The 15938-nt window shown below is 35.8% G+C and overlaps 1 pseudogene; it reads right to left on the bottom strand.

Annotated features, from left to right (window-relative positions):
- Positions 1-3735: 3735 nt before the first annotated feature.
- Positions 3736-4840, bottom strand: LOC148206126 (uncharacterized; annotated as a pseudogene).
- Between the last annotated feature and the right edge of the window lie 11098 nt (positions 4841-15938).

Raw genomic sequence — 15938 nt, forward strand, 5'->3', positions numbered from 1 at the left:
CTTCTTCATCTTGCACTCTTACTTTAAGTTTGCCATTCTCCACATCAATTAAAACTCTAACAGTTTTCATAAATGGTCTCCCCAGGATAAGAGGCACATCTTTATTCTCCCCCATCTCCATTATAACAAAATCCACTGGAAATAGAAATTTGTCAACCTTTATCAGCAAATCTTCAACCACTCCATACGGATATTTAAGAGACTTGTCCGCCAATTGAAGCGTCATTCTAGTAGGTTTGAGTTCCAAACCCTCAATTCTTTTGAACATAGAAAGCGGCATTAAATTAATGCTAGCTCCCAAATTAATCAACGCCCTTCCAACTTCCAACTCTCCTATGGTACATGGAATAGTGAAGCTTCCTAGATCTTTAAACTTAGGAGGTAATTTTTGTATAATTGCACTACAGTTACCTTGCACTTCAATGGTCTCCTTCTCAATGTACTTTATTTTCTTTGTAAGGAGTTCCTTCAAAAATTTTGCATATGATGGTATTTGCTGCAATACTTCAAAGAAAGGTATGGTAATCTCCAGTTTTTTAAACATCTCCACAAACCGCTCCAACTTTTTTTCTTTCTCCTTCCTTGAATAAATCTTTGGATAAGGAAGTGGTTTATCAAAATCTCTTTCTTTTTTTCTCTCATCTATCTCTTCTTTCTCTCTTTCTTTTTTTCTCTCATCTACCTCTTCTATCTTTCCACTCAAGTGTTTCTTGCTCACTCTCATTTTCTTTCTCTTTTCTCTCTATTTTTCTTTCCTCTAACACTTTGCCACTTCTTGTAACAATGGTTTTACACTCTTCCCTCAAATTACTTTTCGCATCCTTCTCACAACCCTCCATCTTGTTGACCAGTTGCCCAATGTGCATCTTCATACTATTGAATGCAGCCTCTACATTCTTACAATAAGAGACGCTCATTTTCATGAATTGTTGGAAAGTCTCCTCAAGCTTTGTGGTTTTCTCAATTGGAGTAGGTTGTTGCTGCAACTGTGATGACAAATTTATGAACACCGAAAAACGGCGCCAAAAGTTTGTTTAACCCTCGGCAAGTATGATCGAATCGTATCAAGTAATAAAACTCGGTAAGACCAAGTATCGTTCTCCCAAAGGACTCACGGCCTAGTTAGCTATATGATTTGTTGATTATTTAAGACTTGTGAACAATTGATTGTAGGTTTAAATGCAAAAGACAATAATTAAACATGTATGCATGAATTTGATCAATGGAAAAGAGGAATACAAACACTTTAATGAATTAGATGGATGAGTATGTTGTTAGGGTTATCAATTTCATCCTATCCACTCTCCTATACTTTTCGGAATTCATCATTCTTTTCATCAATTGCTAATGTCACTCTCTAAATCACCTTGCAAGAAGGCCTATCCTTAATTACGAGTTCATACAATTCCTAGCATCCCTAATAATTAATTCTGAAGTGCAGAAGCTTAACAGCAACCAACCCTCATATTCCTATGTCTAGGCAATATGCTATTGGGAGAAATTCCCCGGATCTAGATTTCCCCGTACGTTCCCATATCGACAAAATCAATAATCATGGCATTGAATGAGTTAAACAATGCAAGCTTTAAGCAAAGAGGAAAAACCCTAACTAGTGATGAAAGAAAGCATGTATCTTAAAATAAGATGTTAAAACACAAATTCCATATATGAGAGTTTCACAAGACTACATTGATTCCCCAACAACCATACAAGGTTTAGTTCACCATATTCATGGTGAAACTAGATGAACAATAATGAAAGAATGAAAAATAGAACCCTAGAAGGATGAGTAGGTAGCCTCAGCATCCAAGATCTTCCTCCAAGGGGTGGAAAAGAGAGTGTTTGTTTCGTCTCCAGCCAAAGATACAAACCCTAGGAAGACCTAAAGCTTATATATTGTTCGTAATATTACAGAAAATTAGGCCCAAGCCCAAAATAGTGTCGCTCAGCGGTAAACTACCGCTCAGTAGTAAGTGTGTGAAGTTGATTCTTCCCCTCAGCTGCATTTTCACCCCTCAGCGGAGCCAACGGGTGTTCCTGAGTGCCGCTCAGCGGTAAACTGCCGCTGAGCGGTAGTTGCGACTTCTCCTTTTGCACTTTTTGAGTTCTTTTCTGATTCCATATCTACCCTTCTTCACTTCTTTCACCAAATTCACCTTAAAACCTGCATAAAACACTGAAATCAAGCATAAACCTGTTCAGCTCTCTTATTTCCAAAAATATGAACAAAAACATGATTCCAAGCTAGTTTCTAAGTGTTAAAGGTTGCTTTTAGTATCAATTTTAAGCATAAAAATAACAATTTTTCAACTGTTATCAACTCCATGCATGCTTTATTTAACTTATTCAATTGCATGATCATTGATTTTATTTGTACGGAGACATATAGATAAATCTAGACATGAAGAAATTCTCCCAATAGTAATATTGCCTAGACATAGGGATAGGAGGATTGGTTGCCTTTAAGCTTCTGTGCGAATGTAATGCACGAATAATTGCTAGGGAGACAAGACATTGTAAACTAGTGATTAGGAGTAGGCAGTATCTCCTCTTTTGAGATTTTGAAAAGTGTATCACTCAACTCACAGGTGTATAGTGAGGTGTTGGTGTCTTTTTCACTCTACTATCACAATGTCACACAAATTAACTTTGCCTTTTATTTAACCACAATCAAACATACTCACAAGTAAGGTGCATCATAAGGGCTTTTCATGGCTTGTAACTTGGCTAGGCTAAGAAGAAAATTGGTTTTTCTGGTCAGGAAAATCCTTTAGTTAAGAGAGACATTTATGATTTCATCATTCAAGCACAACTGTCTTTTCTTTTTCCCAGCTTTCCCTTGCATTGAACTTTTCTTTTCTTTTCATCCTTCTTTTTCTTTTGCTTTTGATTTTCCTGTACTCAGTGCTTAGCTCAATGCTTTTTCTTTTTCCTTTCTCAATCTTTCCAGCAACCCCAAACTTGAACCTTTATCAATACCTCCCAAATGTTCTCAACTTAGCTCAAGGTAAAGATTTTCACAAAGGGTTTTCAGAACATACATATGGCTTAAGGTTCAAGGGGTAAAACAAATTGTTTTCTTTTTAGTGGACAAAATCATGTGAAGGCTAAAAGAATAAGGGATGACAAAAGATGGCCTTGATCATATGAAACCTGCAAGCAAGTAGTTCAATCATAGAAAATTTGGGCAAAATCATTCATGCTTCCAAAGTAATAACAATTATTCACAACAACTCTAAAGCCCAAAACTCACACAGGTAAACTCTCACTTCCCATAATTCAAAAAAACACCCGCTCAGTATCTCAGTCAAGTTTTACCTCAAGCACATGTTTCATACACTGTGAGTCATCACCTGTATATCAGCACATCATACATCACCTCAACATCAATCAACACACTAGAGCATCACAAAACAATACTTATCACAGAACACAACACAGTTGAACCAAAGCAATGTAGTTCATTAAAGCAAAGTACAATCAACAAAACAAATAATTAAAAATAGAACAACAGAAATAAAATAAAGTTTAACAATTAAAGCAATAAAAACAGAAAAATAACAAGACTCCTGTCTAGAACAAAAGTGGCATCCATCAGTAGATGCCCTAGTACACTCATCACTCCTCCTCAGCCTCAGCATCATCATCCTCATCCTCAGCATCCTCATCCATGGTTGAAGCTTCAACTGCTTCATCTCTACCACCCTCTTATGTTGGGTCAGCGGACCATGCCACTCAGGCTGCAAAGTCATCCTGCGATATGAACTGTCTCTTAGGGAAGGCGGACGTCAGTGTCCTAAGCAGCTCTTGCTCGCCCCTGTGTAAGGCAACCAATCTGGAATCAAGCAAAGAATAGTACATGTCCTGTATCTGAAAAGGAGCGGCATCATGAGCTGGCTCCTAGGCAGGTGGTGGTGCTCTCCTGTGTACCCTGTTATGCTGTAGTGGTGGTGTTGGGTGGTCTGGCTCATCCACTGCACAGTAGTGAGTAAAGTAAGTTGTGTCCAGCTCCTTTCTTGGATGCTCTAGTGGTGGCCTAGACACATCAATACCTACAGCCTCACAAAGATGGGTGATCAAGGATGGGTGTCCTAGGGGTGCCTTGCTGGTTGCACCACGGGTACAGCTCTGGATCTCATCACCTATAACCTACCCAATATTAATCTTTAGGCCCCTAAGAACACAATAGAGGAAGATGGACCTTTGGACAGTGATGTCCAAAACATGGGAGCATGGCTGAATGTTGGCATGAGAAAATGTCATCCAATATTTTGCCAAAGGCGTTAGATGGGGTCTAATGATGTGAATGGGTGCCCTAGATCTGTTCCTCTGAAAGTGCCCTCCAGGAACACATAAAGTCCGCTCCACTTCCTCATAGTCAACTCCTTCCAACATGGACGTGGCAAACTGGCATATACGCTCCCTCCCAGTCTACACTAAGAAAAGTATCAATGGTGTCAACATCAAAGGCAACCCTCTTACCCCTTACGTAGCTAAAGTACGTTTCATACTCTTCCCCCCCCCCCCCCCCCCCCCGCCCGCCCACTGCTTTTGCATTTGTGTAGAATTCTTTGATGATGTCTACATTGGTGGGAGAGGGGTAGGTTTCCAAGTGGCCCCAATCTCTCTTGTTCAGCTCCCTTTCAAATTGAGGAGCCAGAGAAGGTATGTTGGCCACCTTTCTTTCCATCAGCAATCTCCTTCCTTCCACAAATGGGAAGTATCTCTCATGAGCAGGAGTTCTGAACTTTTTTGAGTAGAACTGCTCATTCTCCTTTCTCTTAGATCCCTTGTCTTTGGTCCCAAGGATTTTAATCATTTTTCCTGAAGAGGAGGTCATTCCTGCACATAGAGATATACAAAACAAATACAAAAATCATCAAGCATTAGTCCCCAAAAATTAACAAATTTTTCTTATTCAGAAAGAGGGAAAAACAGAGAGCCCTCAACATCACCTGCACAGAACTAGAAAACCATAAAACACTAAAACAACCATTGTCGCTCACCGCTCAGGCACCCCTCAGGAGGCGCTTGAGCGACATGTCGTGTAGCCTAGCATGGCTTTTGTGTTTTTCACTTCCCATTTCAGTTTCAACTCAGTCCAAACCACAATTAGCATAATTTAATCGGTCCAAACAATGGTAAATCATGAATAGACAGTACCAATCATCAAAAATCAAACTTTTCCATCAACCTTCTTCAAAAATCAAACTTTTAAAAGCTTAGAATAATAGAAAGCATGACTTACTTGGTTGGAGACAAAAAAATTGGTGGACAAAGCTCAAACAAATGGTAGAAACCTGCACACTTCAAACATCCACACACACCAAAACCCCAAACTTGAATGATTGAATTGTGCAAAAATGGTGAGAAAGAGTGTTTTTGGTGGATGAATGAGGGGGAAAGTGATTAGAGCACTTAGGTGAAGTGTTAAGGAAGGCTAGAGTGGAGGAAATGTGAGAGAGAAGGCTTGGGCGAACCCTAGGGCATGAAAAGAAGTAATGGGCTGAAATCCCGCTTGACCCCCAAACTTTAAACCTAATCTGTCGTCGCGCCGCCCTGGCTCCTCAGGGGGCGCTCAAGCTTCGAGCGACACTTTCTACCGTAGCTTTTTTGGCTTGTTTTGGGTATCCCCGGTCTTGGGTTCTCAGATTCAACTTAGAATTTTCCAATTTCTTTTCCCTAGTCCTCACAACACACTCAAATCAAACAGTTACTCTTTCTTCACCCCTCAAACATTTAGTTATTACAGACTAAGCACACTGGAATCAAACAAATAGAAATAAAATTCAAAATCCAAACTAAAGAACAGTAAACAAAGTAAAAGTTTGTAAAACACTGGGTTGCCTCCCAATAAGAGTTTCTTTAACGTCACTAGCTTGACCCATTCACCTTTTTTATTCACCTGGAAATTGAAGATTCAATCTCTATCAGTCCATCAGTTCTGAGTTCTTTCACAATCCACAGCTTTTTGTTGAAACTCACTAGAATGCCAGGTCTAAGTTCTTCATAATTTTCCAGTGAGTCTTGATGAAAATTTTCTCCTTTGTTGTCTTTTTCTTCTTCTTTTACCTGTGACAGAAAACACTTTTTACCTCTCTTGCCTAGCTTTGTAGCTTTAGTCCTAATCTCTGGTGCATCTTCACATGCAGCTTTGAGACTAGTCTTTTTCACCTGGATTTGCTGCTCAGCATTGAAGACATTGAAAATCATCTCTTCTTCTTGGTTTTTGAGTGCTACAGTTCCATCATCAACATTGATGATCACCTTTGTCGTTTTCATGAAAGGCCTACAAAAAATAAAAGAGATTTCCAAATCTTCCTCCATCTCCATTACCACAAAGTCTACCTACCAGGAATCTAAGATTGTCAATTTGTACCATCACATTTTCCACCACACCATAGGGCTTTTTGGTGGATCCATCTGCCATAAACAGAGTCATCTTTGTAGGTTGGACTTCAAGACCACCAATCTTTTCAAGAGCAGATAAGGGCATCAAATTGGTACTAGACCCTAAATCAATTAGGGCTTTCCCTATTTTATGGCTTCTGATAACGGTTGAAAAAATGTTATTTTAATACTTAATTTTGATATTAAAAACATCATTTTTGACTTAGAAGCTTGCTTGAACTCATGTTTTTCCTTTAGTTTTGTGAATAAGAGAGTTGATGTTATACTTGATGATTTTATCACTGAATTCCCTTGATTTTGTAGGCTAATTGAATGATTTGAAAGAAGAGTTAAAGTACCAAATAGTTGGAATGCAAAAGTCAACCAGAATGTAGAAAAGTCAACCAGATTTTATCAAGTTTCTGGCGCCGTTGCCGAGGACTCGTGGTATAACTTGTCTATTTGTGTGATTCTTAACCGATTAGACTTTTTATCTTTTTATTTTTTTTATCTTTTTATTTTTTTATCTTTCTATCTTTTTATCTTTTTTCTCTTTTATCTTTCTCTTTTTATCTTTTCCTCTTTTTATCTATTTATCTTTTTAGTTTTTTTTTTATCTTTTTAGTTTTTTTTTCTTTTTATTTTTTTATCTTTTTATTTTTATCTTTTCATCTTTTTATCTTTTTATTTTTTATCTTTTTACCTTTTTATTTTTTTTATTTTATCTTTCTATCTTTTTATCTTTTTATCTTTTGTCTTTCTATCCCTTCATCTTTTTATCTTTTTACTTTTTTATTTATTTGTGCTAATTGGGTGCTCTAGTTCAGTGTTCTTTAGTGTTTGTAGGATAAAATTCGAAAATTTGTACAAGAGAAGAAGGACAAAAAAAGGTCGTAGGGCGCGCTTGGGCGCCCCATTAAGGACGCTGAGCGCCATCCTTCAAGTGTCATGTTCACTAAGAGAAAAATGTTTTTTGGTGTGCTAGACCATTGTAGTATGAGTATTTTGTTTAAGCCAAGTTACATTTTGCTTGAGGACAAGCAAAGTTTCAAGTTTGGGGTTGTGATAACGGTTGAAAAACCGTTATTTTTATACTTAATTTTGATATTAAAAACACCATTTTTGACTTAGAAGCTTGCTTGAACTCATGTTTTTGCTTTAGTTTTGTGAATAAGAGAGTTGAGGTTATACTTGATGATTTTATCACTGAATTCCCTTGATTTTGTAGGTTAATGGAATAACTTGAAAGAAGAGTTAAAGTACCAAATAGTTGGAATGCAAAAGTCAACCAGAATGTAGAAAAGTCAGAATGTAGAAAAGTCAACCAGAGTGAAAAAAAGTCAACTAGTGCAGAAAAGTCAACCAGAGTGCAGAAAAGTAGCGTTGAGAGCCAGTTTCGTGGGCTTGGACCCGTTTTCTTTTATTTAGTGGGCTTGGACCTATTTTCTGTTATTTTTCTGGTCTATTTAAGGACTTGCACGTCCTAGGGAATGTATCTTTTGATGGCTTAAGTACAAAAACACACTTTTCACTGCTTGGGGGTAGATTTGGGGATGCAGGATTCTCCTCTTCTCTTTCTAGGGTTTTTCTATCTCTTTCATTCTTTCATTGTTCATCTAGTTTCTCCATGATAATGGGGAACTAAACCTTATTTGTTGTTGGGAAATATGTAACCTCTTAAACTCTTATGTATTGAATTGATTCTTATTATAAAATTTTTTACTTCATTAATTGTTAGGGTTTTTCCTCTACACTCTATGCATGCTTTGTTTAACTCATTCAATTTCATGATTATTGGTTTTGTCACCATGGACACATATGAGAATATCTAGAACTGGGGAAATTCTCCCAAAAGCAATATTACCTAGACATAGAGATAAGAGGGTTGGTTGCCTTTAAGCTTCTGTGCGAATGTAATGCATGATTAATTGCTAGGAAGACGAGACATTGTGAACTAGTAATTAGGAGTAGGCTTTCTTCACCGAGACATCGAGTTTAAGGTAAATTAGGAAGTGGCATTAACATTAATGAAGAAGATGAATTCATATATGCATGAGAGTAAATTAGGTGAAATCTAAACCCAACAACAATATCATCAACTTCATCCATTCATTCTTGTGTTTAGCCTCAATTGATCAAATTTCATTCATGTTTATTTTATTGCATTTGCATTCAAAACCCCCAAAATTTGTTTTTTAGAGTCTTAATTAATTGAGTAATCACATAACTGTTTAGTGCTGTGAGTCTCTTGGGAAACGATACTTGGTCTTACCCTTTATTATTACTTGATACGATTTGGTACACTTGCCGAAGTGTTAACATCAAGATCACACTACGCTCTCCTTAATTTTAATCCCCAATTTTCTGAAAATTTCTTCAAAACACCCTAATTGTATCTCTTTTTATTTTCTTGAACACTCTTTAGGGTGATGAACATTTTTCTCAATTTTTTTCTTTTTTCTCTCACTCTCTTCTTTTCCTCTTCTCTCTTTCTTTTCAACTTTTTCTTTTTCTTTTCTCTCTTCTTTTTCTTCTCTCTCTTTCTCTTTCTCTTTCTTCCTCTCATTTTCTACGCTCACAATAACCTTGCATTCTTCCTTGGGGTTAACTTCAGTATTAGCCTCAAAATTGTTGATAGGTATCTCTTCCAACTTCTTGGCTATTTGACCAACCTGCATCTCTAGATTCCTTATAGCAGCTTCAGTGCTTTTCTGAGTGGAAAGAGTTGCATGCATGAACTGTTGAAGAGTCTCCTCAAGCTTTGTAGTTCTGTCAGCTAGAGAGGTTTGTTGTTGCTGTTGTGGTGGTCTATTGAATTGTCCACCAGTTTGCCCAAACTGAATTTGTCCATTGCTAGGATGAGATTTCCACCCTTGATTGTAATTGTTGGGACGAAACTGATTGCCCGTGTAATTAACTTCTTCATTGAGATTCTCAGGCACAACACATTGACCATTAATATGATCACCACCACATAGTTCACAAAGTTGTTGTTGAACGTGTAAGACATTCTGGCACTCCTTTGGTGGCTGAGAAAGCTTCTTTGTCAAGACTTCTAGTTGTTGAGTTATAATCTTATTTTGAGCAAGCAAGGCATCATAAGACTATAACTGTAGAACTCCCTTAGGTTGTGATGGAGCTCCTCTTTCACTGTGCATTTCATTGTCATCGGTAGCCATGTTATCAATTAATTCATAGGCTTCCCCTGGAGTCTTGCATTTGATATTGCCTTCAAGTGAGGCATCCAACATCAATTTGGTTTTTGAACCAAGACCTCCAAGGAAAAGAATGACTATCGTTGCTTCATCAAAACCATGAGTAGGTGTCTTTCTCAGCAAGCTCTTATATCTATCCCATGTTTTTCCCAATGTCTCCTCCATGCCTTGCCTAAAAGAAGAGATTTCTTGCTTCCCTTTGTTGATCTTCGATTGTGGGAAGTATTTGTTTAAGAATTTTGCAACCACATCTTCCTACTCATTCAAGTTATTTTCAGCAAAAGAGTTCAACCACAGTTTAGCATTGCCTCCCAATGAGAAAGGAAACAAGCTCAGTTTAATAGCATCATCTGGAGCTCCATTCAGCTTCACAGTATTACAGATCTCATTAAAGGTTGTCAGACGCTCATATGGAATTTCATTTGACAGTCCATTGAATTGGTTGCTCTTTACTAGATGGATTAACACAGGCTTCATCTCCATACTTGTGGCATTGACCCTCATCCTTACAATGCTGTTAAAATGGTGAGGGCCAACAACTGTTGCATAATCTGCCAAAGTACGTCTACCACCATTGTTGTGCATGCTTTCCTCATCAGATTGTAAGGCCTGTGAAATTCTCTCTAGAGAAGGTTCTCTAGATAATCTACTTCTTCTCGGCCTTCTCTTAGTCTCAAGTCCTTCAAGGAGAGGTTCAGAACTTTTATTGCTCCTAGTCCTGATTGTATCCTGCATAAACTAGACACAAAACCCTAGAACACTTTGTTAGCACTAAAACAAAAATAAATGACACTAGACACAAGTTAAAAAATTAGACAAAAATTAAAAATAATAATAAAAACAAAAACAAAGTCAAAGTTAATCAAGAATCACACAAATATAATATTTTAAACCGTGAGTCCCCGGCAACAGCGCAAAAGAATTGTTGGATGATCGGCAAGTGTACCGAATCGCACAAGTAATATAAAATGGTAAGACCAAGTATCGTATCCAAAAGGACTCTCAGCACTAAACAGTCGTGTGATAACTCGATTAATTAAGACTTAAAGAAAACGAGATCACTGGTTTCAAATGCAAAGACAAAAAATTAAATATGAATGCAGTTTGATCAATAGCAGAATAACACAGTGAACGGATGTTGTTTAATATGAGATGAATATGTTATTGGGGTTAGATTTCACCAAGTTCCCTCTCATGTATGTAAGAATTCTTCTTTATGCATTAATGTCAACGTCACTCACTAAATCACTTAAACCCGATCCCTCAACGAAGAAGCCTCTCCTTAATCACCAGTTCATGCAATTCCTAACATTTCTACTAATTAAATGTGAAGATCAAGAGCTTTAAGACGACCAAGACTCATACCCTCATCCCTGCGCAATATTACTCTTGGGAGAATTCAACAAGAACCTGAATTGTAAGGAACCTCCCGGCACTCATGCAATTCATATATCATGTTATGAATGAGTTAAACAAAGCATGTAATAAGTACGGATGAATTACTCTAACAATTAATGAAAAAAGCATGTGTTATTAAGAATCAATTCAAATACATGAGAGTTCACAAGGTTACATCATCCCCCAACAACAAATAGAGTTTAGTTCACCATAGACACGATGAAAACTAGATGAATAATGGAAAACCATGAGATAGAAAAACCCTAAAAGTAGAGGATGGAAGCTCCTGCATCCATACCTGCCTTTAGAGAGTGGAAGAGTGTGTTGTTGTGCTACTCCAGCCAAAGATACAAAACATAGGACCCTTGGGTCCTTTAAATAGAGCGAAGACAAAACACAAACAAAGCCCAGGCCCGAGTCAATGGTGCTTAAGCGCCCCACTTAGGGCGCCCGGGTGGTGAGCGGTGGTCCTTCACACTTAAGCCTTGTAGAGGACGCTCAAGCTTCGAGCTTTCGACGCTCAAGCGCCCCAAAAGGGGCGTCCGAGCGGTCTGATACTCTTCTACGCCCAAGCCTTCCAGGTGATGCCCAAGCTCCGTGCTGTTGGCGCTCAAGCGCCCCAAAAGGGGCACCTGGGCGGTGAGCGACACTCTTCTGCACTCAAGCCTCCTAAAAGGGCGCCCAAACTTCGAGCATCCCTCCCTTTTAGTGCTTTTCCAGGCCTTTCTAAGCTTCATATCCTTAGCACTTCATCCCTACTTTCCATATTATCTCATTTTCTATCAAAAGAAGGAGAATTAGTCATAAAATCATTGAATTCAACCTGACCTCTCTTATTCACAAAACTTAACAGAAAAACATGATTCCAAGCAAGTTTCTAAGCAGAAAAGGGTGCATTTAGTATCAAAATTATATCACAAATAACGATATTTTCAACCGTTATCAAGCATCGAGGTCGAGACGACGAGTCGTCGAGGACTCTGCTGAAGGGTGCCCCTCAAACTCCTCAATCTTATCTCTTCAATCTTCATGTTCTTTTGGTACGCAGTATCTCGAATCTACACACGGTGTTGGTTGGGGCATGGAAGTCACTCAATTTCTAAAACCATTTTTTTCAAATTGAATGTTCTAGGGTTTTTATTTTGGGAATTATTGGGAAATGTGGAAACTCCGTTACATATTTTATTGTTTTCAACTATAGAGGTGTGATCCGGTTGGTTATTTTCATTAACGATGTTTGTAATCGTAGTTTACTGTCATGATTTTTTTGTGACTCCTTATTCATTGTTTAATTTTCTGATACAGCTCCTAAGGTTGAGCCGGTTGAGTCTGAATAAATGTCTTGTGGATAAATAAAAGGTACTTTCAAACATTATTTCTCTTATTTTTCTTGTTTTATATGAATTGTTATTGTTAAATGAATCAATTGTCAAATGAGTTATTCACGTTTGGGTTTTTCACTATTTTTGGTTGAATGGAAATGGTGTAATGCAAACCTCATCTTTGCCTAGGATTAAGTGTATATTTGAATAAACCTTTCTGAAAGCACGTTTGCTAAAGAAACTAGAATGAACAACGAGTTAGCTCTTTCGTAAATTACACTTAGCTTTTGCGTAAATTGTTTTTAACTCATCTAGTAGCTGATTTGGTTTACGAGGGAATTTATTCCTTTTTGTTTCTTATTTTCTTTTCAATTTTAATTCATTTTTAGTTAGACCTCTTGAGTGATTTACGTTCATGGTTTCTATTGGTTTTATATTGGCTTTTGATGGCCTAATGCAACCATGAATTTGGAACGACAATGAGATCATTGGTGGAGTTTAAAAGTAACATATTTTATGCTTTTTGAATGTGAAAAGAAAGACATTTAACATTTAAAGATAGACAGACTGTTCCCATCTGTCATATATGAAACAAAAACCAAAACAAACAAATTAGTTAATGAGCTTCTCTGCTACTCAAATAGCTTTATATGAAATGGTAGCTTTTGAAATTAATAAAACATCACCTGCAGATGAGGCTTGCAAATGTGAAAGCTGGAAGAAAGGGAAACCTTAATGTTGCCATTGAGGTATATGATTGTTATTTGGTGCTGTTGAACAGTATTTGTCACATTATTTTACAGAAACTTAAAAGTGCTCATCATAAACAGATATTTCAAGTGGCACCTTCTCTTCACATGGTTGAGGTACGGAAGGCAAAAGGAGACACATTGGAGTTCCATAAGGTGTTCTTCTGTCCCCTTCTTTGCTCAATTGCTTTACATAGTCTCTGCTTGCCACTTCATAAATAACTGTTCTTGGGTCAATTTTAATGATAATTTAAAAGGATTACTCTATAATTTTAAACTTCTCTCTACAAAGGAATAATTTTCCCTAGAAGAATACATCATTAGTTAGATGGGAAAGGAGAATTAGAATTATTCATTTGTCAATATCAGATCTTTACTTTTTATATATATTTGTACCAATAAGAATATGTTTCTGCTTAGCTTATAATTACATATTTATAAAAGGAAAGGAAAACATGAAATCAAGTTTCTTATATCCTCATCATGAAGTTGTTGTTGAATTAAGAAAGGGAAGTATATCGTCTCTTGTTCTTGAATGACAATGTAAGGCCCTGCTGGAAAAGAATCTAATTGAAATTGTTTGGTTGATCTTATGCAGTTCTACAAGAAGCTTTCAACAAGCCTGGATAATGTTGTTTGGAAAACAAAAGATGATGTGCAAATGAGAAAAACAATTGATATTTATTATTATTATTATTATTATTATTATTATTATTATTATTATTATTATTATTATTATTATTATCAAGTGTAATTTTCTTCATTTCTGAAGTTCTACTATTTTCCAATTTCTTCATTCTTATTTCCTCTAAGGTTCCTTCCTGTAGGTTTGTTTGGAAATTCCATAGTACTCATAATACCATGCTATTATTTTTGAAAGCATGCAATGTAAGAATTTTACTCATCAACTTTCAGCTATGTTCATAAAACAAAAATTGTAAGAAAATTTGAATATTGTATATACCTATATATTTATCTTTTTATCTTGCGTTTGTTGTTACTTTCCTTCTCTCATCTCTGTCCAGCAACAGGATAAGCTCATTGCAGCAACTGGAAACTCAAAATAGAAGATTAAGAGAGAAAGAAGGTAAAAGAATATATATATATATATATATATATATATATATATATATATATATATATATATATATATATATATTATTTTGACAGAAAATTATTTTGACAGAAAAAATCAACCTATGTTTGGAATATAATAGAGTAGTCTGGATTGAAATCGATATTTTTTTGGCTTTTACATGCAAGATACGTTGGATTAGTTGGTGCTCAATTTACTTTTGTATTCTGTTCACTGGTAGCTACTTAGAATTGTGTTTTTCACAGTTGAAACCTTCACTCCTGCTCCACATAGATGGAACAAGTCCAGTAGCTAAAGATATTGGGCGTCAGGTACAATAAATCTTAACAACTTTCATGACAAAAAAAAGTAAGAGGTTATGATAAGAATAGCGTAGTTTACCCTGTTCACAAATTTATTTTAAGAAAAAAAATACTTATGATTTGGAGATATATGGGTGCATGAGTTATGAGTTGTGAAAAAAAAGATTCCCATTTTCGATTAGGAATTTGATGATTAAATAAAAGGTAATAATTGTACAACCAGCATGCTAACACTTTTTTGTGCTTACATAATATTTAACATTTTTGGTAAGAGGTTGTATAAAACCTTCTTTTATCTTGGCTCGTTACTTTTCTTTAAAAGTCATTTCAATGGCCAATATCATGCTCAAATTTTCTTGTTGTTTATATGTTTATATGATTGTCGTGCTTTTGTTGCAAAATCATCATGTCCATTGTTTGATATGTTTCATTCATAACGGGTAATAATTGTTAAATTCATTTGTATAATTTTTTTTATTAACTATTAAATTATATTGTAGATATTTGATCAAGTCAAATAATGAAAGTAACGAAAAATAAAATTAGACAGTTTTTCTTTTTTAGTAATGTAATGAACATCTCAATCATATTTTCAGTATTTTAATTTAGTATTGAAGATTTTTCTTTCTAATATATGAATAATTAGTTGTATAAACATATTAATATGTTCAAGAATGTAGTTTAATTTATATATAATATTCAGTTTTAATTTATATTATTTCATTGTTTGTTTGGTTAATAAAACTAATTTTATCATAATCTCATTTTATTACAATAAAAAACTAAAAAAAATCTATATACATTTTGGGCGGTTTTAGCAAACCCCGGTTAGTTCCGGCGGTATTAACAAAATCCCTACTAATACCAGCGGTTTGCACAAAACCTCCGCCAGTACCGGCGATTTTCGCAAAACCCCTGTTAGTACCAGCGGTTTTGACAAAACCCCCACTAGTATCGACGGTTTTCACAAAACCCCCGCTAATACCGACGATTTTCAAAAAATCTCCGCTAATACCGACGATTTTCTCAAAACCTCTGGTATTTACTTAGCGATACATCCTAACGGTTTTTCTAAATGTGGGTATCCTACTTTCCGAGGGTTAAAACCGCCAAAAACAGAAAAAATAACCTCCGATAAAAATGTAGATTTTTGTAGTGATTTATTAACCTAGTTATTGAATAAATTAAACATCACATGTTCCATTAAAAATTATAAAATTTTTGAGTATTCATAAAAATATTAATAAAAACTTAATTAAAAATATTCAAAATTACGATAGATTTAAAACTTAACAAAGCCATGTTTAAATTAGTGTGACTGACAAATACTGATTCTTTATTCAAAAGAAATATGCATTTTATCATATTCAATATCTAAGGCAAACATTTTGAGCAATTTAACTATAATTTAATAGACAATCATCCTAGTTCGAGCGAAAAACTTCTTAACACATAGCTTGAATGTA

This window comes from Vigna umbellata, chromosome 1, assembly GCF_029865625.1.
Source record: "Vigna umbellata cultivar VRB3 chromosome 1, Vumbellata_1.0, whole genome shotgun sequence".
In the NCBI taxonomy this organism is placed as follows: domain Eukaryota; kingdom Viridiplantae; phylum Streptophyta; class Magnoliopsida; order Fabales; family Fabaceae; genus Vigna; species Vigna umbellata.